The 26,915-nt window shown below is 44.6% G+C and overlaps 1 protein-coding gene across 1 annotated transcript in view; it reads left to right on the forward strand.

Moving 5' to 3' along the window:
- Nucleotides 1–44: 44 nt before the first annotated feature.
- The window catches only part of LOC115122204 (microtubule-associated protein 4-like), a 201,373-nt gene continuing 174,502 nt past the window's right edge, over nt 45–26,915 (forward strand). The window contains 1 exon segment of the mRNA XM_065006905.1: nt 45–130. The gene's annotated coding sequence lies outside the window, so the exon portion shown is untranslated.

The following is a 26,915-nucleotide window of genomic DNA, read 5'->3' on the forward strand; positions in this document are numbered from 1 at the left end:
AGTATACTGTCAGTGGGCGGTAACGTTACTCTGCGATCACTGAAGTGCAGTTCGGGAGGCGGTATCATTGTGGTGGCAGCGACACTCGGAGACTCCCGACAAAATTGTTTTAAAAAAGTGTCAGAAAACGGTGAGTCAACTCAAAATAAACACTGCATTTTATTGGTCAAAACCTCTAAGTACCTCGGGTTGCGGTTAACATGTCGTTCTGATACGGTTTGTTGATTTATCAGTGAAGGGACATTGAATTTGGATAAGAATTACGCACAATACGCATCAATGCAAGAAGTGCATGAACGAAGTCGCAGTCACACGGAGTGTCACAGCGCAGGAGCTATGGTTGTTCGCAAAGTTCTGCAAGTTTGTGTGGCCATAATGTAGTTAAATCAGGGCTAAGCAACTGTGCACAATGTTCATATTCGAAGGAGCCTTTAGAAAGTGCAACTGGTATATTTTCTTCTAGGGCTTCAGGCAGCTCAGTCGGGACCTCCCGTAGAATTTACGTTGTATTCCGACTGTTGACAAATGTGAAAACGTTGTAACATTTGAATAATTTCGATGTTACCGTTTTCAGTTTTGACTGTACGGCCCAAAATAATATGTCGTTTTACTTTCCTGTTAGGCTAGCCTACATGTTAGGCTGTGATTTAGTGAATCTAATCTCCAAATGAACCCCACTGTAGGTCTACTGTATACCGCGTCTAAGATATTGCGTGCACTGTAATTTAGCCAGAAAGTTGTTTATCTTGAACATGTGCGGTCTGCATAGAGCAGTTTGTTGTTATTACTGTATAGCTCTCCCTGCCATGTGTTTTAAAGCTCACAGTCTGTAGGCCCGCACACCATGAAAAGGAACCTGTACCCACTACCCGTCCCAATTCCCCAATGCCTCACATTAGTGTGAACACTGAGCTAATTTCTCTCTGTGTTTGGCCTATTATCAGCCCCTTAGGCCTGCTGTGATGCCATTGGAGAGTTAACCATTATCTCCTAGATATTGATGATAGGAATGATAAGAGAAGGATTATGCTTGTTATTAGAGAGGAGTGTGGATCCTGCGGGAGATTACTGGACAATCCTCCCCAGATTACTGCGGGCAGGAGGAAACGGTGGGTCCATCTAGCCCAGCGGGTGCCTGCTTCATTACCGCATACATTCGATCTGATTATCAAATGTTATTTAAAAAAAAACTATATAAACAGAATGTGATCAGAATGATTTAGCTGGTTAAATAAAGGCTAATTATATTGAGGGTAACACTTTACATGAAGATGTTGTTATATTGATGAGTGATGCTGCTATTACTGTAATTATGAACAGCTTTGTTGTTGTTACTAGCTATAGTATTATTACATCGTAGTAGAAACTTTAATGTAAAGTCTTATCTAAGTGAGCATAGGTTTTCTTCAATTTCTTTGGCACCACAGTTAGTTAACCGCTGTTAGAGAAATTCCAGCATGAATCCACACGCACTCATTTCATACCAAATTGGCAAAATGAAGTGGAGGCCTGATCTAATCTGTGCGTGTGTGTGTGTGTGTGTGTTTGTGTGTGGGTTGGTGAGGCAGCTCTTTGTCTGGTGGCCCATGCTATCTGGTAGTATGTCTGAGAGGAAAGCTAAGAGGAAAATGTGTTAGGCTGTAGATTTATCATGCAGACATGTACTCGTTGGTGTGTTCGCATACCAAGGGAGAATTTTGAACATGCTTGTCCTGACCTGGAAGGATTCCACTAGGATTACTGTGCGATATGGTAAAGATGTAAAAAAAATGAAAGTAGCCTATCTAGGGAGATGCCACCGGTAAAAGTCTGGTAACCCAGAGGCTGCATTTACACAGGCAGTAGAAATTGTGATCTTTTGCCCAACTATGGGTAAAAGATATGATTTGTCAAAAGATCTGATTTGGGCTGACTGTATAAACACAGCCTTAGTGACGTTTGGTTAGGCCGTTAGAGGTTTGTATTGGCTAGCCTAGTTCTTCCTCATGTCATCTGTAACTTTGTGTATCACCGTCATCCTAGTACAACCTCATTTAAACAGTGGTGATTTCATTATCCTCAAAAACTCACGAGTTTGGATACATTGTTTGTTTGATCTACCTGTTTAATTGTCCTATTCGGGGTCTACGTCCCAGTGCCTGTGAATGTAATGCCTCTGTCATCTCCGAGCCATCTAAACAGGACCAGACAAACCTGGAAGCTCCAAAACAATCCCCCGTCAAGGTCGTCCCAGGCCTCGCAATAAAAAAAAAGCACAGTGGAAAGAATTGCCGTTATTCAGAAATGCATCCGGCGCATTGTGGATTGTGGAAGCATTGGTTAGGAATTCTACAAGGGGGAGACACAGACAGACAGACAGAGGAATCCTGAGGTCAGCTCTCCGTCACCACAAAGGGCAAATGTCAACAAGAAATGTCAACTTTGAGGGGGTGACCTTTTAATGCTGTCAGTCAACAGTGTCTATGCTCCCTCAATAGAGAAACTTGTGCAATGGTGAGCCTCTGATCTTTAGATAAAATACTGTTCGCTCCAGCTACATACATGGGACACATTGTCAGTATGCACTAAAACCCCCATTTGCATGCTTGGATTATTACACAACGCTGAACAGAACACTGCTGAATGAAATGTAGGTTATCAGGAAGGGGATGAATGAATAAATGAACAGGCATACTAGATGACAGAGACCCTCATTTATCCTACCAGTTTAGTAAGTAAAAGTCATAAAGGCAAACCAATTGAGTGGAATTAAGTACTCTCAATTCCCTTCCACTCTTCCCCACTCTACTAATCTGGCCTGATCTGTGTCTCCCATCCCTGCGGCTGCTGCTCACCATGACTCTGCTAGCCTGGCCTGGATGACACTTCTGGAGTGACGGTGTGCTTTTCTACAAAACACCCGGCAAGCAGCATGTGGTGCTGCAGAGATAGGATGTCAGGTCATGGTAACTGGAGACCTAGAGAGCCCTGGTCAACCCTAGAGAGCCCTGGTCAACCCTAGAGAGCCCTGGTCAACCCTAGAGAGTCCTGGGCAACCCTAGAGAGCCCTGGTCAACCCTAGATAGTCCTGGTTGAACCTAGAGAGCCCTGGTCAACCCTAGAGTGCCCTGGTCAACCCTAGAGAGCCCTGGTCAACCCTAGAGAGCCCTGGTCAACCCTAGAGAGCCCTGGTCAACCCTAGAGAGCCCTGGTCAACCCTAGAGAGTCCTGGCCGAACCTAGAGAGTCCTGGTCAACCCTAGAGAGCCCTGGTCAACCCTAGAGAGTCCTGGCTGAACCTAGAGAGCCCTGGTCAACCCTAGAGAGTCCTGGCTGAACCTAGAGAGTCTTGGTCAACCCTAGAGAGCCCTGGTCAACCCTAGAGAGCCATGGGCAACCCTAGAGTGCCCTGTTTGACCCTAGAGTGCCCTGTTTGACCCTAGAGTGCCCTGTTTGACCCTAGAGTGCCCTGTTTGACCCTAGAGTGCCCTGTTTGACCCTAGAGTGCCCTGGTCGACCCTAGATAGTCCTGGTCGAACCTAGAGAGCCCTGGTCAACCCTAGAGTGCCCTGGTCAACCCTAGAGAGCCATGGTCAACCCTAGAGAGCCCTGGTCAACCCTAGAGAGCCCTGGTCAACCCTAGAGAGTCCTGGCCGAACCTAGAGAGTCCTGGTCAACCCTAGAGAGCCCTGGTCAACCCTAGAGAGTCCTGGCTGAACCTAGAGAGCCCTGGTCAACCCTAGAGAGTCCTGGCTGAACCTAGAGAGTCTTGGTCAACTCTAGAGAGCCCTGGTCAACCCTAGAGAGCCATGGGCAACCCTAGAGTGCCCTGTTTGACCCTAGAGTGCCCTGTTTGACCCTAGAGTGCCCTGTTTGACCCTAGAGTGCCCTGGTCGACCCTAGAGTGCCCTGGTCGACCCTAGAGTGCCCTGGTCGACCCTAGAGTGCCCTGGTCGCCCCTAGAGTGCCCTGGTCGCCCCTAGAGAGCCCTGCTTGACCCTAGAGTGCTGGATATAACCAGACAGAGGCTGTAGGCTTAGTGAGTTAGCTTGACTCCAGCTCCACATCGCTGAGTCACAGTGTACCGTACTGGAGCCTCCTACCGCCCCAGGCCACCCCTCGTCATTAAAACGAGGACACCGTCATTACTGCGGTTGGCCCAATCTGTAATTTATAGCATCAATTAGCCATAATGCAATTACAGCGGCCCTGCTTCTTGTCCATCCGGCCAGACTGGATCTGGATATTTTACGTCCGTGAGCAGGGATCAATACTCAAGTAACCAGCTTTTATGGCCAATGTGTAACAGCTACTGCCCTGGTTTTTTACCTAAGTTCCACTTACTTTTACAATCATGTGTGATAATAAGTAGTGATGCGCCGATATTACATTTTTGTCCGATACCGATGTCCAATTTTTTTCCTTGCCAAAAAACACAATACCGATAACTGCTTTTTTAAATGTTAGTGACCTTTTAAGCATTCTTGTACAGTTAAATAGTTAACACACACACATGGACTCAGTGGTCTAAGGCACTGCATCTTAGTGCAAGAGGCGTAACAACAGTCCCTTGTTCAAATCCAGGCTGTATCACATCCGGCCGTGATTGGGAATCCCATTGGGTGGCGCACAATTGGCCCAGCGTCGTCCGGGCTGTCATTGTAAATAAGAATTTGTTTCCTAACTGACTTGGCTAGTTAAATAAAGGTTACACACACCACACTGGTCAAAAAGTTATTTTGTTGGCGTTTACGTATGTCCCCATTACCAGTAAAACATAATCAAAACCTATTTCTTTCACTTACTTGCTGTGCTGTTTCGTTTAAGTTTAAGTTTATTTTTTATTTTTACAGGGACAGTGCAAATTTATCAACGTTTCAGTAAAAGTGCCGGTTTTAGCCAGCCGGCTAATTTTCAACCGCAGTCCCTGGGCAGGTTATTAAAAACAATTACAATATAGACAATAGTAACATAGAACAAGCAAGACATAGCAACATAGAACAAGCAAGACATAGCAACATAGAACAAGCAAGACAGAGCAACATAGGACAAGCAAGACGTAGCATACAGACAGAGCAACATAGAACAAAAAGCAGCAAGACAAAATTCATAAAAGCAACAAAGTGTTTCCACACCTCACAAGCTACAGACAAGCGGCAACACACAGCTAGGGACCATGTTCACAAATCTGATTGACCTTTAGCCATGTCTTCAAGCATTTTGTGAAAGTGTGATATGTGGTGCAGTTATGTGTGTCTGATGGCAGTGTATTCCAGACATGGGAAGCTCTCACAGAGAATGCAGATTTACTAAAGGTGCTTTTCCTTAGGGGAACTATACAGTCACCTCTCATGGCAGACCTTGTGGATCTGCTGCCATATGTCTGGGTTTTCTGTTTAACAAAAATATTGAGTGGAGGGGGAGCCAGGCCATTAAGGATCTTGAATACAAGACATGCGTCGGTGTATTGCACAAGATTTTCCCAACTCAAGAGCTCATGCTTTCTAAGGATGTGACAATGATGATGGCTATTGGGCTTCCTATCAAGCACTTTGAGAGCCTGTTTGTAGACAGACTGAATAGGTTTTAATGTTGTACAGCAAGCTTGGGCCCAACTAGTCAAGCAGTATGTTAAGTGGGGGACTATCATAGATTCGAAGTACAGTTTTGCTACCTCTGTAGTCAAACAATTTCGTATAAATCGGAAATTAGCTAGGTTGAATTTGGTTATTTGAATTACCTTTTTCACATGCTTTTTAAAAGAGAGGTTGGAATCAAGTATGATGCCAAGGTACTTAAAATCGGATACCACCTGGAGCTTCTCCCCTGACACATAGACATCTGGCTCAGTAGCATCTGTTGCCCTCTTTGTGAAGAACATGCAAACAGTTTTTTTTCACATTGAGATGCAAACACAAGTCACTGAGCCACTTTGTAACCTGGACCATTACAGTAGTGAGTTCTTGTGCAGCTTGTTGTTTGCTCTTTGCATGCACATATATCACTGTATCATCTGCATACATTTTTGAACTTCAGACCCAGTACAGACAGAAGGCAGATCATTAATGTACAGGCTGAACAGGAGGGGCCCCAGTATTGACCCTTGGGGCACGCCCACATCATAGCTACGAGTGGGCTGCTCACTCTGACACACTGAGTTCTGCCTTCAAGGTATGATTTCATCCATCTCAAGGCATCAGGGGAAAAGTTGAACTTGGACAATTTTGTGATGAGAATCTCATGGTTAACAGTATCAAAAGCCTTCCTTAGGTCCAGAAACACAGCCCCAACAGCACCCCCTTTGTCCATCTTGGACTTCACATTTTCCAGAAGAAAGCAGTTGGCCGTTTCTGTGGAGTGTTTCGCTCTGAAGCCAAACTGCATGGAGTGTAATGTGAAGGGGCTGTTGTTGAGGTGGGCAATCAGTTGTTCTGCTACACACTTTTCAACAACCTTTGACACCACAGGTAGTATACTAATGGGCCTGTAGTTACTCACGTCAGCAGGGTCGCCTGATTTAAAGATGGCCGTTATTATGGCCGACTTCCATACCCTTGGAAACACACCGAGACCAATAGATGTGTTGGTGACCTTAGTAATGGGGCCAATGAGTGACTCTTTGTAGTTTTTAAGAAAGGTAGAGTCCATCCCAAACACATCTTTGGCTTTAGAGTTCTTTAGTGAGCTAATCACCTTGTTCACCTTTGACTCAGAAACCTCCCTTATGATGAAGACAGGTTGAGTGTCATTCACTAGCACTGAGCCCAATAAACCAGTGGAGGGGTTCTGTGTCAGTACCCTGACAGAGTCAATAAAGTAGGAATTGAAGGCTGTTGCTAATTTCGACTGCATCCTGTGTTAGATTGTTATCCACCATGATTTCTGGCCTTTTTGCAGTGTTACTATGGTCTTTCCCTGTTAACTTTTTTAGATTCTCCCATATCAATTTAGAATTTCCCTTTGCTTCACCAATTATGTTAATAAAAAAGTTTGCCTTGGCCTGTCTGATTTCTTTCATCACCTTATTTGTCAACATGGTAAACCTACGTCTGTCATGCTCTAATTTAGATTTTAGGGCTATTTTTAGAGCATAATCTCGTTCTTTCATCAATTTCCAGATTTCTCCATTTAGCCAAGGAAGAGTGCTCTTTTGGCCATGTATGGATTTGATTTTCTTTAGGAAGCCATTTATTGTAGTCTGGATTGTGGATAGAAAAACCTGACTATCAGCTTCCACGTCTGTATAGGACAAGAGATCATTCCAGTTTATTCCCTTAATTGCTTTTTCAAAATAGTTTAAATCACTCTTAGGTATTCTGAGTTGATCCGGCTTTCTAACAGTATAGAGGTTAAACCTGCTCTTAGACAGCTTTCTGGCTATAAGTGTCAGATTATGATCAGACAGCCCAGTAACCATATTGAATGATTTAGTCACTCTCTCTGGTTTATTACTGAACACCAAATCAATCTGTGTTTTAGAGCAACAAGTCACCCTGGTTGGCCCTTTAACTAGCTGTGTAAGGTCAAAGGTATTAGTGATCCGTTTGAGGGTTTTCCTACAACACTTGTCTTCATAATTAATGTTAAAATCTCCCATTAAGATGACCTCTTTCCCAAAATCACATTCCCTAAGCATGGTATTAAACTGATCATAAAACACACTTTTGGTGGAAGGTGGCCTATACATTCCAATGAGGGTAAAAGACATTTGGACATTTGTTCAGTCGTTTCATTCTCAAACAGAATTTCTATGGAATGCCGTTTGGGTCTTTGCGTGTCCCCCAACAAATAACACTATTTGACGTGTCAAATTAGCTTGTTGACCAATCAGGACCTGAATATGACTGCACGTCACATAATTTAACGAATTCATACATTAAAAAAAAATGTTTACTAGTTATTACACATTGATTACACTATCACTCGTATTTAATATGTCACAACGATTCATCGATACGTATGCTAAAGTTGAATCGAGCACCTACAGTGCTGGTCATAAAAAGAGCTAGCTAGCTCATGGATGCAAACAATGTTCAACCCCAAAAGCATAGCAAAAACAACCATCTGTTTCAGTAGCTATATAGTTAGCTAGCTAACTATATAGCTAGGGCTCATCTAAAATAACCCTCATTTACAAGACAGTTCTTATTTGATTAATGGTCAGACCCATCTATGTGAAGCCAGCCACAATAAGGATTAGCCACACCTGTGGACTTTGCGGTTAGCCTTCAAAATAAAAGTATGGCATAATTCTACTATTTGTATTCATTTGCATCACTGTCAATGACATACTTTTATTTTGACGGCTAACCGCAAATTCCAGTATTGTGCCTAATCCTTATTGTGGCTAGCTTCACAACACACAACCCGGTCTGGTCGAGCCTCACTAGCCAGATGAAGCTAGCTGACTGCTTATAACTTAGCTTTGGGCAACAGGGTTTAGTAGCTGGCTAGTTATTTATTTTCATGAACTGAAGTTCAATTTCAATAGGCGAACAACAAGTGACTACCTTGCTAATACTCACAAGGATTCCTAAATCATTGCTAAGAATAATGACAATGACTGCAGTTTGTACTGGTCATTGTTTTCAGGCTGGTTGTATTAGTGCTAGCTAGGTACCAAGCTAAAGCTAGCTAGCTATGCCAGAAGTTGAGGTTGAACGAATGATGCTTTATTACCAACGTGGTATTGTAAACAGGTCTTTCTTGGCCGGTGTTTGCTTGTTTGCAGACTTTTTTGTACAGCATTGACAGTGCTACTGTGTCTTTTTTGACACGCAAAGACACAATCGGCGTTCCATAGTATGTACGTCGTGAAACTAATAGCAGTGACGCTATTACTGTGTAACTCCGGTAGGAAAAACGAAAAATAGCACACTTGGTAGTGTGTACCGGTGCTCGACCAGTTGGCAAATGCCAAATTCACCCACGACAGAGAACATTTGATTGTCAAGGGCAATGAATTACATTAGCTTGGTGTTAATGGATTTCGCCTTTGAGTTGTCTCGCTGAAATGTTCTTACTCATTCAAATGACTGCTGGACTTGTTGACTGCTCGATCCACACAGCAGACATTGTGGGCTAGGTTAGGAATGCTGTGTTGCACGCATAGCGCAACATTTTACGTGGCATCATTAGGTCATGTACCTACGTTTATATAGGTATGCACGGTAGCTTTGACGTCAGATTTTAACATCAGCGTTAAACTAGACTCCAATATGTTCACTGATATATCGTGCATCCTTAATAACAAGCTTACTTTTTTGGGGCACATACTCAAAGTAGCCTGGGCTATATATCATAGACAGGGAGAAGATGTTGTAAGACTGATAGGACAGGACTGTCTCCCTATAAAAGCATCAATCATTCGCGCGAATGGAACATCTTTTGCTTCATCTCTCCTGCCTCTGACTGTGTAGTTGGCTCATTCAGACATGTTTATGTGTTAGTTTTGGACCCGTTTCAGGCAGCCAAATGTGCTGCCAGAAGGGTTTTTCTGTATTTCCAAGGTACTCCAAAAGAGACTGAAGTTATACATTGTCTACTGGCTGATATATGGGTCTGGGACTGGAAGTGGAACAATGGCCTATCTCAATTACGCTAGGCTGTCATAATGAAGAGTGGTTGGCATTGTGTATAGCACCTTAAATATTTATTCTCACCTCGAATTAGGTTGTATTCGTTGGTGTTCATTGATTTTTGTTTCTTTTCCACACCTGAATAATGGTGGAATCAGGAGGCCATTTTACTTTGAGTTTTGTGGGATAGGCCTTAGGGTTGTCCTCAACAACAACAAAAAAGTATTGGTCGCCCGAGAGTCGTCTGTTCTTTCAACCAATCAAACGTGTATTTTTCCTTATATAGGCTCATCCTATGTGTTTTAATCAAATCAACTATATGCACTGAGCTTGTTTGATGCTTTAAGAGCACTGTTTGATGAAATAATGAATGACTGGAGGGAGTCTGACCGTACTGGATTTGATTGTGCCGGACCGGGCTCAGACAGCGAGTGGCTGTGTGACTAGCACCTGTTGTCTCTCTGTCCTCCCTGCTGCAGCGACCACCACAGAACATCAACCGTGTTTATCTGCGTTTCTGAAGATGTAACATAATTACAGACATTTTCTGACTGAAAGGTTGTGTTACCGAAATACTTCATTTGTTAAGGAAAAACAGTCCCTATTCCCTCAACCCTTGCTCTCTTTACGTGACACGTGTATGAATCGCATGCACTTGACCAATAGGGCCTGGCCTATAGCATATCATAATCACATCGATAAATGGGTTATAACAAACTCTGAACACCGTAACACTTGTGACAAAAATGGATACAGAAAATGTGACAAATTAACTAAATTAATGTTAATGTAATTCATGTTTAGTGGTTGCTCAGGAGGTAAAGGGGAAGTCAGATGTGTGACGAATAGATTTTTATTTATTTTTTATTTATTTCACCTTTATTTAACCAGGTAGGCAAGTTGAGAACAAGTTCTCATTTACAATTGCGACCTGGCCAAGATAAAGCAAAGCAGTTCGACACATACAACGACACAGAGTTACACATGGAGTAAAACAAACATACAGTCAATAATACAGTAAAAAAAACAAATCTATATACAATGTAGATTACAATATATAGTGCATTCGGAAAGTATTCAGACCCCTGCCCCTTTTCCACATTTTGTTACTTTACAGCCATGTTCTAAAATGGATTAAATAAATAAAAAATCATCATCAATCTACACACAAAATCCCATAATGACAAAGTGAAAATCTTTATTTAGAATATTTTTGCAAATTTACTAAAAACAGAAATACGTTATTTATATAAGTGTTCAGACCCTTTGCTATGAGACTCAAAATTGAGCTCAGGTGCATCCTGTTTCCATTGATCATCCTTGAGATGGTTCTACCACTTGATTGAAGTCCACCTGTGGTAAATTCAATTGATTGGACATGATTTGTAAAGGGACACACCTGTCTATATAAGGTCCAACAGTTGACAGTGCATGTCATAGCAAAAACCAAGCCATGAGGTTGAAGGAATTGTCTGTAGAGCTCTGTAGGTCCCCAAGAACACAGTGGCCTCCATAGTGCTTAAATGGAAGAAGTTTGGAACCACCAAGACTCTTCCTAGAGCTGGCCGCCCAACCAAACTGAGCAATTGGGGGAAAAGGGCCTTGGTCAGGGAGGTGACCAAGAACCCGATGGTCACTCTGACAGAGTTCCAGGGTTCCTCTTTGGAGATAGGAGAACCTTCCAGAAGGACAACCTTCTCTGCAGCACTCTACCAATCAGGCCTTTGTGGTAGAGTGGCCAGATGGAAGCCACTCCTCAGTAAAAGGCACATGACAGCTCGCTTGGAGTTTTGTCAAAAGGCACCTAAAGACTCTCAGACCATGAGAAACAAGTTTGTCTGGTCTGATGAAACCAAGATTGAACTTTGGCCTGAATGCCAAGCGTCACGTCTGGAGGAAACCTGTCACCATCCCTACGGTGAAGAATGGTGGTGGCAGCATCATGCTGTGGGGATGTTTTTCAGTGGCAGGGACTGGGAGACTAGTCAGGATTGAGGGAAAGATGAACGAATCAAAGTACAGAGAGATCCTTGATGAAAACCTGCTTGAGTGCTCAGGACCTCAGAATAGGGCAAAGGTTCACCTTCCCAACAGGACAACGACCCTAATCACACGGTCAAGAAAACGCATGAGTGGCTTTGGGACAGAGCCCGGACTTGAACCTGATCGAACATCTCTGGAGAGACCTGAAAATAGCTGTGTGGGCCTCCCGGGTGGCGCTGTACTGCAGTGCCAGCTGTGCCACCAGAGATGCTGGGTTCAGGCCCAGGCTCTGTCGCAACCGGCCGTGACCGGGAGGTCCGTGGGGCGACGCACAATAGGCCCAGCGTCATCCGGGTTAGGGAGGGCTTGGCCGGTAGGGACATCCTTGACTCATCGCGCACCAGCGACTCCTGTGGCGGGCCGGGCGCAGTGCATGCTAACCAAGGTTGCCAGGTGAACTGTGTTTCCTCCGACACATTGGTGCGGCTGGCTTCCAGGTTGGATGCCCGCTGTGTTAAGAAGCAGTACGGCTTGGTTGGGTTGTGTATCGGAGGACGCATGACTTTCAACCTTCATCTCTCCCAAGCCCGTACGGGAGTTGTAGCGATGAGACAAGATAGTAGCTACTAAACAATTGGATACCACAAAATTGGGGAGAAAAAGGGGTAAAAATAAAAAATACAAATAAATAAATAAATAAATAGCTGTGCAACGACGCTCCCCATCCAACCTGACAGCGCTTGAGATGATCAGCAGAGAACAATGGGAGAAACTCCCCAAATACAGGTGTGTCAAGCTTGAAGGGTCATACCCAAGAAAAATCAAGGCTCTGTGTAGATTGATGAGGAGAAAACAAACAATTTAATCAATTTTAGAATAAGGCTGTAATGTAACAAAATGTGGAAAAGTCTTTCGGTCTTTCCGAATGCACTGTAATTTCTCTGACCGTATGGAACAATGTAAACAACACTAAATTGTAAGGGTTTTCCTGTGGTGAAGGAGAAGCGGACCAAAATGCAGCGTGGTGGTTATTCATGTTCTTTAATAAAGGAACTAGACATGAAATAACTAACAAAACAATAAATGTACGAAAACCTAAACAGTCCTATCTGGTGCAAACACAGAGACAGGAACAATCACCCACAAACACACAGTGAAACCCAGGCTACCTAAGTATGATTCTCAATCAGAGACAACTAATGACACCTGCCTCTGATTGAGAACCATACTAGGCCAAAACATAGAATTACCCAAAACCTAGAAAAACAAACATAGACTGCCAACCCAACCCACGCCCTTGACCATACTAAATAAATACAAAAACAAAGAAAATAAAGGTCAGAACGTGACATAAATAAATTGTAAGCGTAGCAGAGAGTCTGTTGTAACGTTTTAGAGTTTTTTTGTAAAACCTTTATTATAGCAAATACTAAAACCAGTCGCATTCATTTGTGAATGCAATTGTCAAAGTGGAACAGTTTATTGATTCTTTACGCTAATTAGTCGAGGGTCTCTTTGTTATTTTATAACTAAAATGCTTGATTGCATTTCTAATCGTGAATGACCCTTATGCTGTATGATGACATGAACGAATGAATGATTGATTAATACAGTAGCTTATATGAGTAATGAAATATAGGCCTAAGTAAATTACGGTAAGATTACGGTAAGATTATTACTAAACCTACTAAAGATTATGACATTACTGATTATGATAATGATGATAATCATGACAATAATAGTAATAATAACAATAAGCAGATAAAGAAAGGGGAGGGTTGTTATTATTATAAATATAATTGTTCTGACAATTTGGAACAGTGTGAACAACAGTAAATAATAAATAATCCCTGAGAGACTGTTCTCATGAGAAATACATTATTACACTATATTACAGCAGAGGATGAGTCTTTATTACAGCAGAGGATGAGTCTTTATTACAGCAGAGGATGAGTCTTTATTACAGCAGAGGATGAGTCTATGACAGCAGAGGATGAGTCTATATTACAGCAGAGGATGAGTCTATATTACAGCAGAGGATGAGTCTATATTACAGCAGAGGATGAGTCTATATTACAGCAGAGGATGAGTCTATATTACAGCAGAGGATGAGTCTATTACAGGAGAGGATGAGTCTATATTACAGCAGAGGATGAGTCTATATTACAGCAGAGGATGAGTCTATATTACAGCAGAGGATGAGTCTATATTACAGCAGAGGATGAGTCTATATTACAGCAGAGGATGAGTCTATATTACAGCAGAGGATGAGTCTATATTACAGCAGAGGATGAGTCTATATTACAGCAGAGGATGAGTCTATTACAGCAGAGGATGAGTCTATATTACAGCAGAGGATGAGTCTATTACAGGAGAGGATGAGTCTATATTACAGCAGAGGATGAGTCTATATTACAGCAGAGGATGAGTCTATATTACAGCAGAGGATGAGTCTATTACAGCAGAGGATGAGTCTATATTACAGCAGAGGCTGAGTCTATATTAGAGCAGAGGCTGAGTCTATATTAGAGCAGAGGCTGAGTCTATATTACAGCAGAGGCTGAGTCTATATTACAGCAGAGGCTGAGTCTATATTACAGCAGAGGATGAGTCTATATTACAGCAGAGGATGAGTCTATATTACAGCAGAGGATGAGTCTTTATTACAGCAGAGGATGAGTCTTTATTACAGCAGAGGCTGAGTCTTTATTACAGCAGAGGATGAGTCTATATTAGAGCAGAGGCTGAGTCTATATTAGAGCAGAGGCTGAGTCTATATTAGAGCAGAGGCTGAGTCTATATTAGAGCAGAGGCTGAGTCTATATTAGAGCAGAGGCTGAGTCTATATTAGAGCAGAGGCTGAGTCTATATTAGAGCAGAGGCTGAGTCTATATTAGAGCAGAGGCTGAGTCTATATTACAGCAGAGGCTGAGTCTATATTACAGCAGAGGCTGAGTCTATATTACAGCAGAGGCTGAGTCTATATTACAGCAGAGGCTGAGTCTATATTACAGCAGAGGCTGAGTCTATATTACAGCAGAGGCTGAGTCTTTATTACAGCAGAGGATGAGTATATTACAGCAGAGGCTGAGTCTATATTACAGCAGAGGCTGAGTCTATATTACAGCAGAGGCTGAGTCTATATTACAGCAGAGGCTGAGTCTATATTACAGCAGAGGCTGAGTCTATATTACAGCAGAAGCTGAGTCTATATTACAGCAGAGGCTGAGTCTATATTACAGCAGAGGCTGAGTCTATATTACAGCAGAGGCTGAGTCTATATTAGAGCAGAGGCTGAGTCGATATTAGAGCAGAGGCTGAGTCTATATTAGAGCAGAGGCTGAGTCTATATTAGAGCAGAGGCTGAGTCTATATTAGAGCAGAGGCTGAGTCTATATTAGAGCAGAGGCTGAGTCTATATTAGAGCAGAGGATGAGTCTATATTACAGCAGAGGATGAGTCTATTACAGCAGAGGATGAGTCTATATTACAGCAGAGGATGAGTCTATATTACAGCAGAGGATGAGTCTATATTACAGCAGAGGATGAGTCTTTATTACAGCAGAGGATGAGTCTTTATTACAGCAAGGGATGAGTCTTTATTATACAAGCACCAAATGATATCTCTCTCCAGTTTATCCTCCTTTTAATAATCCAAAGTACATATCCTACTCCTCCCATCCTTAGGTTCTAACCTCACCATCATTCCATCATTGTTCTGACCCTGGCCTTTCTCATCCATCGTATCCTTCAGTTGTGTGTCACTGTTTTGATAGAGAGTGCTTGGAAAGTCAAAGCTTTGTATTTGTAAGAGATTCCAAGCCAAGCGCTGTACAGTGTAGTACTGTTTGATAATGGATTCATTGACGTGATTTAAGACCAGTGACAAGGAATGCATAATTCATGTAAACTAGAAAGGCAACCTTGAGTTGGAGGTTTCTGTTGATGCACTGCCAATGCAGGAGAGGGAGCAATGAATGAATGCATGAACAAATGAATAAATAAATAAATTAATGAATGAATGAATTAATGAATAACAAGAAAAGGAAAGAAAGAGAAAGGGAGAGAGCAGACTTGAAACTACTTCATGTCATTCACACCTGCTATGAGTACTTAGTATTAACCACTACTACAACCTAACATAGAGCTGAGCTTTGGTTCATTTGTTCCCTTAGGCTCTTTCAGACTTAGGCCCAGCTTAGTTTGTCTGCTACCTGTGTTTCAAGTGTTTGGTTTTGAGATTAGAATTGTCCTTTGTGTCTGTGCTGCTGTGCATTCCATTGCCATGTGTCAAGCCCCTGTAACAATGGTCAGCATAGTTCCCAATCCTGCCAAACACATAGACCCAGAGCTGTGTCAGGGTGTGTGAACGGTTAGGGGGAAATGGTGGAGTGTCTGAAACGGAGAGAGAGTATGTACATGTATACGTAGGAGGCATAGGGAATTCTCTGTCACTCTCCTCAAACCCTAAATCCCACACAGAGACTACACTGACTTGTCAGAGGAGAGACAGAGAGACAGTTAGAGAGAGAGGGAGAGAGAGAGAAAGAAAGAGAGGGAGAGAGAGTTAGTCTGGAATAGGGTGTGGCAGTGACTGAGCAGAACTATGCTCTCCCTCCCTCCCTCTCTCTCTCTCTCTCTCCTTCCCTCCCTCCCTCCCTCCCCTCTCTCTCTCTCTACCCCTCTCTTTCTCTCTTTCTCTCTCCTCTCTCTCTCTCTCTCTCTACCCCTCTTTTCTCTCTTTCTCTCTCTCTCTCTCTCTCTCTCTACCCCTCTCTTTCTCTTTCTCTCTTTCTCACTCTCTCTCTCTCTCTATCAATTAAATTAAATTCAAGGGGCTTTATTGGCATGGGAAACATGTGCTAACATTGCCAAAGCAAGTGAGGTAGACTCTGCTCTCTCTCTCTCTCTCTCTCTCTACCCCTCTCTCTCTCTCTCTACCCCTCTCTTTTCTCTCTCTCTCTACCCCTCTCTTTCTCTCTCTCTACCCCTCTCTCTCTCTCTCTCTCTCTCTCTACCCCTCTCTTTCTCTCTCTCTACCCCTCTCTTTCTCTCTCTCTACCCCTCTCTTTCTCTCTCTCTACCCCTCTCTTTCTCTCTCTCTACCCCTCTCTTTCTCTCTCTCTCTACCCCTCTCTTTCTCTCTCTCTCTACCCCTTTCTCTCTCTCTCTCTCTACCCCTTTCTCTCTCTCTCTCTCTACCCCTCTCTTTCTCTCTCTCTCTCTCTACCCCTCTCTTTCTCTCTCTCTCTCTCTACCCCTCTCTTTCTCTCTCTCTCTCTACCCCTCTCTTTCTCTCTCTCTCTCTACCCCTCTCTTTCTCTCTCTCTCTCTACCCCTCTCTTTCTCTCTCTCTCTCTACCCCTCTCTTTCTCTCTCTCTCTCTACCCCTCTCTTTCTCTCTCTCTCTACCCCTCTCTTTCTCTCTCTCTCTCTCTACCCTCTCTTTCTCTCTCTCTCTCTACCCCTCTCTTTCTCTCTCTCTCTCTACCCCTCTCTTTCTCTCTCTCTCTCTACCCCTCTCTTTCTCTCTCTCTCTCTACCCCTCTCTTTCTCTCTCTCTCTCTCTACCCCTCTCTTTCTCTCTCTCTCTCTCTACCCCTCTCTTTCTCTCTCTCTACTAGAGGTTGACCGATTAATCAGAATGGCTGTTTAATTAGGGCCCGATTTCAAGTTTTCATAACAATCGGAAATCGTTATTTTTGGGCGCCGATTTCCGATTATAAAAAAATATATATATATATATTTTTTTGTTGTACCTTTTATTTAACTAGGCAAGTCAGTTAAGAACACATTTTTATTTTCAATGACTGCCTAGGAACTGTGGGTTAACTGCCTTGTTCTGGGGCAGAACGACAGATTTTCACCTTGTCAGCTCAGGGGTTCCAATCTTGCATGTCACCATGCCAACCGCACAGTTAACTAGTCCAACGCTCTAACCATTGCACTCCACGGGTAGCCTGCCTGTAACGCGAATGCAGTAGAAGCCAAGGTAAATTGCTAGCTGGCATTAAATTTATCTTATAAAAAAACAATCAATCATAATCACTAGTTATAACTACTAATCCAGTTTAGCAGGCAATATTAACCAGGTGAAATTGTGTCATTTCTCTTGCGTTCATTGCACGCAGAGTCAGGGTATATGCAACAGTTTGGGCTGCCTGGCTCATTGCGAAGTAATTTGCCAGAATTGTACGTAATTATGACATACATTGAAGCTTGTGCAATGTAACAAGAATATTTAGACTTAGGGATGCCACCCGTTAGATAAAATACAGAACGGTTCCGTATTTCACTGAAATAATAAACGTTTTCTTTTCGAAATGATAGTTTCCGGATTCGATCATATTAATGACCAAAGGCTTGTATTTCTGTGTGTTATTATGTTATAATTAAGTCTGATTTGATAGAGCAGTCTGACTGAGAAGCAGCAGGCCTGCAATCATTCATTCAAACAGCACTTTCATGCGTTTTGCCAGCAGCTCTTCGCAAGCACAGCGCTGTTTATGACTTCAAGCCTATCAGCCTAATGGCTAGCCAGTTAGCTGGGTGTGCGCTAATAATGTTTCAAACGTCACTCGCTATTAGATTTGGAGTAGTTATTCCCTTTGCGCTGCAAGGAACGATGGGTAACGATGCTTCGAGGGTGGCTGTTTTCGATGTGTTCCTGGTTCGAGCCCAGGTAGGGGCGAGGAGGGGGACGGAAGCTATACTGTTACACTGGCAATACTAAAGTGCCTCTAAGAACATCCAATAGTTAAAGGTATATGAAATACAAATGGTTTCGTGAGAAATAGTCCTATAAATACTATTTTACCAGGAAAGTCAGTTAAGAACAAATTCTTATTTTCAATGACGGCCTAGGAACAGTGGGTTAACTGCCTGTTCAGGGGCAGAACGACAGATTTGTACCTTGTCAGCTCGGGGATTTGAACTTGCAACCTTTCCGGTTACTAGTCCAACGCTCTAACCACTAGGCTACCCTGCTGCCCCATATATATGAACTCCAACCTAAAACCTCTTACCTTGGAATATTGAAGTCTCTTGTTAAAAGGAACCACCAACTTTCATATGTTCTCATGTTCTCATGTTCTGAGCAAGGAACTTGTTAGCTTTTTTACATGGCACACATTGCATATTGGCACACATTACTTTCTTCTCCAACACTTTGTTTTTGCATTATTTAAACCAAATTGAACATGTTTCATTATTTATTTAAGGCTAAATAGATTTTATAGATGTTTTATATTAAGTTAAAATAAGTGTTAATTCAGTGTTCTTGTAATTGTCATTATTACAAATAAAGAAAATCGTCCGATTAATCGGTATCAGCTTTTTTTGGTCCTCCAATAATCGGTATCTCTCTCTCTCTTCATCTAGCTTTCTCTCTTTATCTTTCTCTCTCTCTCTCTCTCTCTCACACACACACACACACACACACACACACACACTAGTCCCCTTCTATTGCCCTGGACACAGGCCTACTGTGGGGTTACCAAGCCCCAGTGTCTGGAGGAGACAGCAGACCTGACTGGAGCAACGAGCAACATATGATCACACTGGGTCTTGGTGAATAGGTGGACACATCAAAGAAATACACAGTCTCTTCAGAGATGACTGGTCTCCTCTATAGGACTGACGCACAAAGGGAACACACGTATGAAAATACAATCTGTGTTGCTTACATACACACTCATACTGTACTATACTAAACTGTACTATACTGAACTATACTATACTATACTGTCCTGTACTATACTGTACTGTCCTGAACTACACTGTACTATACTGTACTATACTGTACTGTCCTGAACTATACTGTACTGTACTGTACTATACTATACTGTACTGTACTATACTATACTGTCCTATAGTTATGTTCTTCGATCCTCAGTGGAACCTAAAATGTATTTCCATTCAAAATCCTATTTTCCCTAACCCTAAACCTAACCTCTTACCCTAACCTTAAACCTAACCACGAACCTCTTACCCTAACCTAAACCTAACCACTAACCTCTTACCCCCTAACCACTAACCTCTTACCCTAACCCTAAACCTAACCACTAACCTCTTACCCTAACCTTAAACCTAACCACTAACCTCTTACCCTAACCCTTAACCTAACCTAACCACGAACCTCTTACCCTAACCCTAAACCTAACCACTAACCTCTTACCCTAACCCTAACCACTAACCTCTTACCCTAACCCTAACCCTAAACCTAACCACTAACCTCTTACCCTAACCTTAAACCTAACCACTAACCTCTTACCCTAACCTTAACCTAACCACTAACCTCTTACCCTAACCCTTAACCTAACCACTAACCTCTTACCCTAACCCTTAACCTAACCACTAACCTCTTACCCTAACCTTAAACCTAACCACTAACCTCTTACCCTAACCTTAAACCTAACCACTAACCTCTTACCCTAACCTTAAACCTAACCACTAACCTCTTACCCTAACCCTAACCCTAAACCTAACCACAAACCTCTTACCCTAACCTTAAACCTAACCACTAACCTCTTACCCTAACCTTAAATCTAACCACTAACCTCTTACCCTAACCACTAACCTCTTACCCTAACCTTAAACCTAACCTTAAACCTAACCACTAACCTCTTACCCTAACCCTAATTGTGACCCTAATCCTAAACTGGGCCTTTCATGTTCTCTCACCCTCTCCAGACCGGTCTGATGTACAATATAGAAAGTTGCAATTGGCCCGTGCAACCTAAGGTTTGATACCAGCAGAAACCCTCTTAAACCTAACCCCTAAACTTAAAATAGCATTCGTCTTCATGGGGATGTGGGAAATGTCCCCACGCCTCTTCATCTCATCTCTCTCTCCCGCCACCCCTCCTCTCATCTCTCTCCTCCCCTCCTCCTCTCAGCCTCCCCTCTCTCTCCTCTCCTCCTCCTCCTCTCATTTCTCTCCACCCCTCCTCCTCTCATCTCTCCTCCCCTCCTCATCTCATCTCTCTCCTCCCCTCCTCCTCTCATCTCTCTCCTCCCCTCCCCTCCCCCTCCTCTCATCTCTCTCCTCCCTCCTCTCATCTCTCTCCTCCCCCTCTCATCTCTCTCCTCCCCCTCTCATCTCTCCTCCCCCTCTCATCTCTCTCCTCCCCTCCTCATCTCATCTCTCTCCTCCCCTCCTCATCTCATCTCTCTCCTCCCCTCCTCATCTCATCTCTCTCCTCCCCTCATCTCATCTCTCCTCCCCCCTCCTCCTTCATCTCTCTCTCCTCCCCTCCTCCTCATCTCATCTCTCTCCTCCCCCCTCCTCCTCTCATCTCTCTCTCTCCCCTCCCCTCCATCTCTCTCCTCTCCTCCTCTCATCTCTCTCTCCTCCCTCCTCTCATCTCTCTCTCCTCCCCTCCTCCTCTCATTTCTCTCTCCACGCCTCCTCCTCTCATTTCTCTCCACGCCTCCTCCTCTCATCTCTCTCCTCCCCTCCTCCTCTCATCTCTCTCCTCCCCTCCTCCTCTCATCTCTCTCTCCTCCCCTCCTCTCATCTCTCTCTCCTCCCCTCCTCCTCTCATCTCTCTCTCCTCCCCTCCTCCTCTCATCTCTCTCCTCCCCTCCTGTTGATGGGGAAAGCAGGGCTGTGCTGTTCTTTTCACCATCGATCCACCCTGACAGGCAGGATAGGAGAGCACACACACACACACACACACACACACACACACACACACACACACAGGCAGAAGAGTGCAAACAGTGTTAATTGTTTCCCTCTTGCTCACAAAGCACCAGAGGAACATACACCACTCATCTCTGATTGGGTAATGGAACATGCACCACTCATCTCTGATTGGGTGATGGAACATACACCACTCATCTCTGATTGGGTGATGGAACATACACCACTCATCTCTGATTGGGTGATGGAACATGCACCACTCATCTCTGATTGGGTGATGGAACATACACCACTCATCTCTGATTGGGTGATGGAACATACACCACTCATCTCTGATTGGGTGATGGAACATACACCACTCATCTCTGATTGGGTGATGGAACATGCACCGCTCATCTCTGATTGGGTGATGGAACATGCACCACTCATCTCTGATTGGGTGATGGAACATGCACCACTCATCTCTGATTGGGTGATGGAACATGCACCACTCATCTCTGATTGGGTGATGGTTGTGTTGCAGCACGTAACCACATTATGTTGGTCAATGTGACGTGCCATTCTGACATTGTTTCCCTGTACCAGAAGAGGAATGGCACGTGTGTGTGTGTGTGTGTCCATGTGACAAACCATGTTTCTTTGCAACATTCTGAGCAGCAGTGGTCAATGTGAACAGAGGAACCAAACAGGTTGAAACAGGTGATCACAGAAACCACACAGTGACTGAGTGCTATGCCACTGTGTAATCCACAGTGTTTAATCCACAGGCTTTGTTTTGAACGGGGTCTTCCTGCCTGCTAGGACAGAGCCCTCGCAGGACTACCCCCTACACCAGAGAGGAAAACAAAGCCTGCTGGGGTTTGTAAAGCTTGCTGACCTGGGGGTTTATTCAAAGGGCTGCAATGTTCAGAATGTTGTGTACTGGAGATAGAAATGCAGAGCTGGTACAGTTGTAAATAACAAGGCCAATATACAGTAACAGGAACTCAGGTCTGCTCTACTGAATGAAGGTGCATCCCCTTGGAAGCTCCAATTAACCACAATCCACATCCATCTGCAGCCCTGAGTATTGAGCCCTGAGTCATTGGCCCTGAGCATTGAGTCCTGAGCCCTTGTTCCCTGAGCACTGAGCCCTTGGCCCTTGGCCCCTGAGCATTGAGCCCTTGGTTCCTGAGCATTGTGCCCTTGGCCCATGAGCCCTTGGCCCCTGAGCCCTTGGCCCCTGAGCATTGAGCCCTGTGCACTTATCCCCTGAGCATTGAGCCCTTGGCCCCTGAGCCCTTGGCCCCTGAGAATTGAGCCCTGAGCTCTTGGCCCTGAGCCCATGGCCCCTGAGCATTGCGCCCTTGGCCCCTGAGTATTGAGCCCGTGGCCCCTGATCCCTTGGCCCCTGAGCATTGAGCCCTTGGCCCCTGAGCATTGAGTCCTGAGCCCATGGCCCCTGAGCATTGAGCCCTTGGCGCCTGAGCATTGAGCCCTTGGCCCCTGAGCATTTTTCCCTTGGCCCATGAGCCCTTGACCCCTGAGCCCTTGGCCCCTGAGCATTGAGCCCTGAGCACTTGGTCCCTGAGCTTTGAGCCCTGAGCTCTTGGCCCCAGATTATCGAGCCCCTGAGCATTGAGCCATGAGGCCTTGGCCCCTGATTATCGAGCCCCTGAGCCCTGAGCTCTTGGCCCCTGATCATTGAGCCCTGAGCATTGAGCCATGAGGCCTTGGCCCCTGAGCATTGAGCCCTTGGCCCCTGATTATTGAGCCCTGAGCATTGAGCCCTGAGCATTGAGCCATGAGGCCTTAGCCACTGATTATTGAGCCCTGAGCATTGAGCCCTGAGCATTGAACCCTGAGCATTGAGCCATGAGGCCTTGGCCCCTGATTATTGAGCCCCTGAGCAGGAGGAGCAGGGAAGGTTGGCGTACCTTATGTAAGCAAACGGTTAATGAGGAAAATGTCTGGCCTGTGGAGTTATCCCTGTCAATCACACTCTGTCTGCCTCACTCACTATACCACTATACCTGCACATAGATGTAGTGAGCAACGGAAGCTCACAGATCATTAGCATAAGTTAAACGCACATACGCACACACACACACGCACACACACACACACACACACACACACACACACACACACACACACACTGCACAGAAATACAATTAGCAGGTGTAGATCACAATGCCTGCACCTGTAACCCACCTGAAACCCATTAGCCACACACACTTCCCTGGGGGCTGCTACATCCCTGCATTCCTGAAGGAGTTTGTCTCACGTTGTCAAGAGTTCTGGCCTCTCCCTCTATCTCTCTCTTTCCCTCTATCTCTCTCTCCCTCTATCTCTCTCTATCTCTCTTTCCCTCTATCTCTCTTTCCCTCTATCTCTCATTCTCTCTATCTCTCTTTCCCTCTATCTCTCTTTCCCTCTATCTCTCTTTCCCTCTATCTCTCTCTCTCTCCCTCTATCTCTCTCTCCCTCTATCTCTCTTTCCCTCTATCTCTCTCTCCCTCTATCTCTCTTTCCCTCTATCTCTCTCTCCCTCTATCTCTCTCTCCCTCTATCTCTCTCTCCCTCTATCTCTCTTTCCCTCTATCTCTCTCTCCCTCTATCTCTCTCTCCCTCTTCTCTCTCTCCCTCTATCTCTCTCTCCTCTCTCTCCCTCTATCTCTCTCTCCCTCTCTCTCTCTCTCTCTCTCCCTCTATCTCTCTCTCCCTCTATCTCTCTTTCCCTCTATCTCTCTCTCCCTCTCTCTCTCTCTCTCTCTCTATCTCTCTCTCCCTCTATCTCTCTATCTCTCTCTTTCCCTCTATCTCTCTTTCCCTCTCTCTCTCATTCTCTCTCATTAATCAACATCACACGGTAACAGCCCTGCAGGCCTCTGTGGCGAACCTCTCCACGCCACCACGCTCTTACATAAATAACACGAGCACAAAGAATGGCCAACGCCCTGGGAAATCAGGTGCCTGTGTGTACGTGTGTTCTTGCGTGCGTGTATAGAGTGTATGTAGTGTGTACGTGTGTTCTTGCGTGTTCGTTTAGTGTGTACGTGTGTACTTGCGTGCGTGTATAGAGTGTATGTAGTGTGTACGTGTGTACTGCCTCTGTCAACCTCAACCGTTGACAGAGGCAGAAGTTTCTCACTCATTTCTGGGTTATTCTGTCAACATTTGGTCTGTTCATTACTGTCTGCATGGTTGGGATTCAACAGTGAGTGACGTGTGTGGCTTTACTATCTTATTGTAGCTAATGTTATAATATGGTTATGTCTACTCCAGTGTCCTGCCTGAGGCCATGCCCCACAGTTCTCTCTGTCAAGTTGGCTGAAGTCCATTAACGTACTGTAGGCTTATGAGATCTCAAGAAAAGTCACTTTCCCTCTTTTGAGTTACCAAATACCTCTGTGGTACCTGGCTATGGAAGGTATGCTGTCGTGATCTGAAGTGATCTATCTCTGAGGTGATCTATCACTGAGGTGATCTGTCCCTGAGGTGATCTGTCCCTGAGGTGATCTGTCCCTGAGGTGAACTATCCCTGAGGTGAACTGTCCCTGAGGTGATCTGTCCCTGAGGTGATCTGTCCCTGAGGTGATCTGTCCCTGAGGTGATCTGTCCCTGAGGTGAACTGTCCCTGAGGTGAACTATCCCTTTAAGTGTAGAATGCTTGTGTGTATTGAATCCAGTGTGCTGTCACTGGGGTAGTGACAGAGTGGTGCTGTACAGTGTTGTTGATTGTGTGACCTGGCCTTATAGTGACAGAGTGGTGCTGTACAGTGTTGTTGATTGTGTGACCTGGCCTTATAGTGACAGAGTGGTGCTGTACAGTGTTGTTGATTGTGTGGCCTGGCCTGGTAGTGAATCAGACCAGTAGGAATGCTGAAGACACCATATCACTTAGATTAACGTCACAGCTGGACACTGGGCCTGTTGTTAACCTCATCCACTGACCTACAAGGCAGCGAGACAACCAGCAGACTCTCCACAGCACATGTTTTCATGTTTTCATGTTTCAGCTATCGTTGCTTATTCTGAAGAAACGAGGAAGCAGGGCACTTCTGCATGAAATCAATGCTGGGTATAAAACAAGTATAAGAAATATACAGTATGTTATCGCGGCAATAAGCATTTGAATTGTTGATGTTGGTCCGTCCCATTGTGTTCGAAGCAGCCCGAAGAGTTTGATTCATTTGAAACCTTCCTTCCTTGACTTCATAGGCTAGTAACAGGATGTATGAAACAATGTAAACCGGCTGATTACAGATCTGCTCTACAAGACACTGTCTCTCTGGCCTTCTCTCTCTGTGTGAACTGTGAGTGAGATCCCGCTGACTCTTTGAAGGCTGTGTATTGATTGATAAGGCAGAGGTTAGTCCTGTTGGTATTGACTGTAACTGTTACCATAGCTAGCTCCAGGTGGAGGGCTAGGGGTTAGTCCTGTTGGTATTGACTGTAACTGTTACCATAGCTAGCTCCAGGTGGAGGGCTAGGGGTTAGTCCTGTTGGTATTGACTGTAACTGTTGCCATAGCTAGCTCCAGGTGGAGGGCTAGGGGTTAGTCCTGTTGGTATTGACTGTAACTGTTACCATAGCTAGCTCCAGGTGGAGGGCTAGGGGTTAGTCCTGTTGGTATTGACTGTAACTGTTACCATAGCTAGCTCCAGGTGGAGGGCTAGGGGTTAATCCTGTTGGTATTGACTGTAACTGTTGCCATAGCTAGCTCCAGGTGGAGGGCTAGGGGTTAGTCCTGTTGATATTGACTGTAACTGTTACCATAGCTAGCTCCAGGTGGAGGGCTAGGGGTTAATCCTGTTGGTATTGACTGTAACTGTTGCCATAGCTAGCTCCAGGTGGAGGGCTAGGGGTTAGTCCTGTTGATATTGACTGTAACTGTTACCATAGCTAGCTCCAGGTGGAGGGCTAGGGGTTAGTCCTGTTGGTATTGACTGTAACTGTTACCATAGCTAGCTCTAGGTGGAGGGCTAGGGGTTAGTCCTGTTGGTATTGACTGTAACTGTTACCATAGCTAGCTCCAGGTGGAGGGCTAGGGGTTAGTCCTGTTGGTATTGACTGTAACTGTTACCATAGCTAGCTCTTGGTGGAGGACTAGGGGTTAGTCCTGTTGGTATTGACTGTAACTGTTGCCATAGCTAGCTCCAGGTGGAGGGCTAGGGGTTAGTCCTGTTGGTATTGACTAACTGTTACCATAGCTAGCTCCAGGTGGAGGGCTAGGGGTTAGTCCTGTTGGTATTGACTGTAACTGTTACCATAGCTAGCTCCAGGTGGAGGGCTAGGGTTATTTTAATGTTAGTCCTGTTGGTATTGACTGTAACTGTTACCATAGCTAGCTCCAGGTGGAGGGCTAGGGGTTAGTCCTGTTGGTATTGACTGTAACTGTTACCATAGCTAGCTCCAGGTGGAGGGCTAGGGGTTAGTCCTGTTGGTATTGACTGTAACTGTTACCATAGCTAGCTCCAGGTGGAGGGCTATAGGCTCAGCCGGCTGCCCCCAGGGTCGAGGGTCTTGTCCCGTTCGTTGTACTGAGGAGACCAAGGCGCAGCGTAAGATGAATACGTTATTTTAATGAAGACGAAGAACACTTAACAAACTATACAAAACAACAAACCGACCGTGAAGCTATAATAATAGACATAGACAATAACCCACCAAATACCCAAAGAGGATGGCTGCTTAAATATGGTTCCCAATCAGAGACAACGATACACACCTGCCTCTAATTGAGAA

Source organism: Oncorhynchus nerka, linkage group LG22 (genome assembly GCF_034236695.1).
Source record: "Oncorhynchus nerka isolate Pitt River linkage group LG22, Oner_Uvic_2.0, whole genome shotgun sequence".
In the NCBI taxonomy this organism is placed as follows: Eukaryota; Metazoa; Chordata; class Actinopteri; order Salmoniformes; family Salmonidae; genus Oncorhynchus; species Oncorhynchus nerka.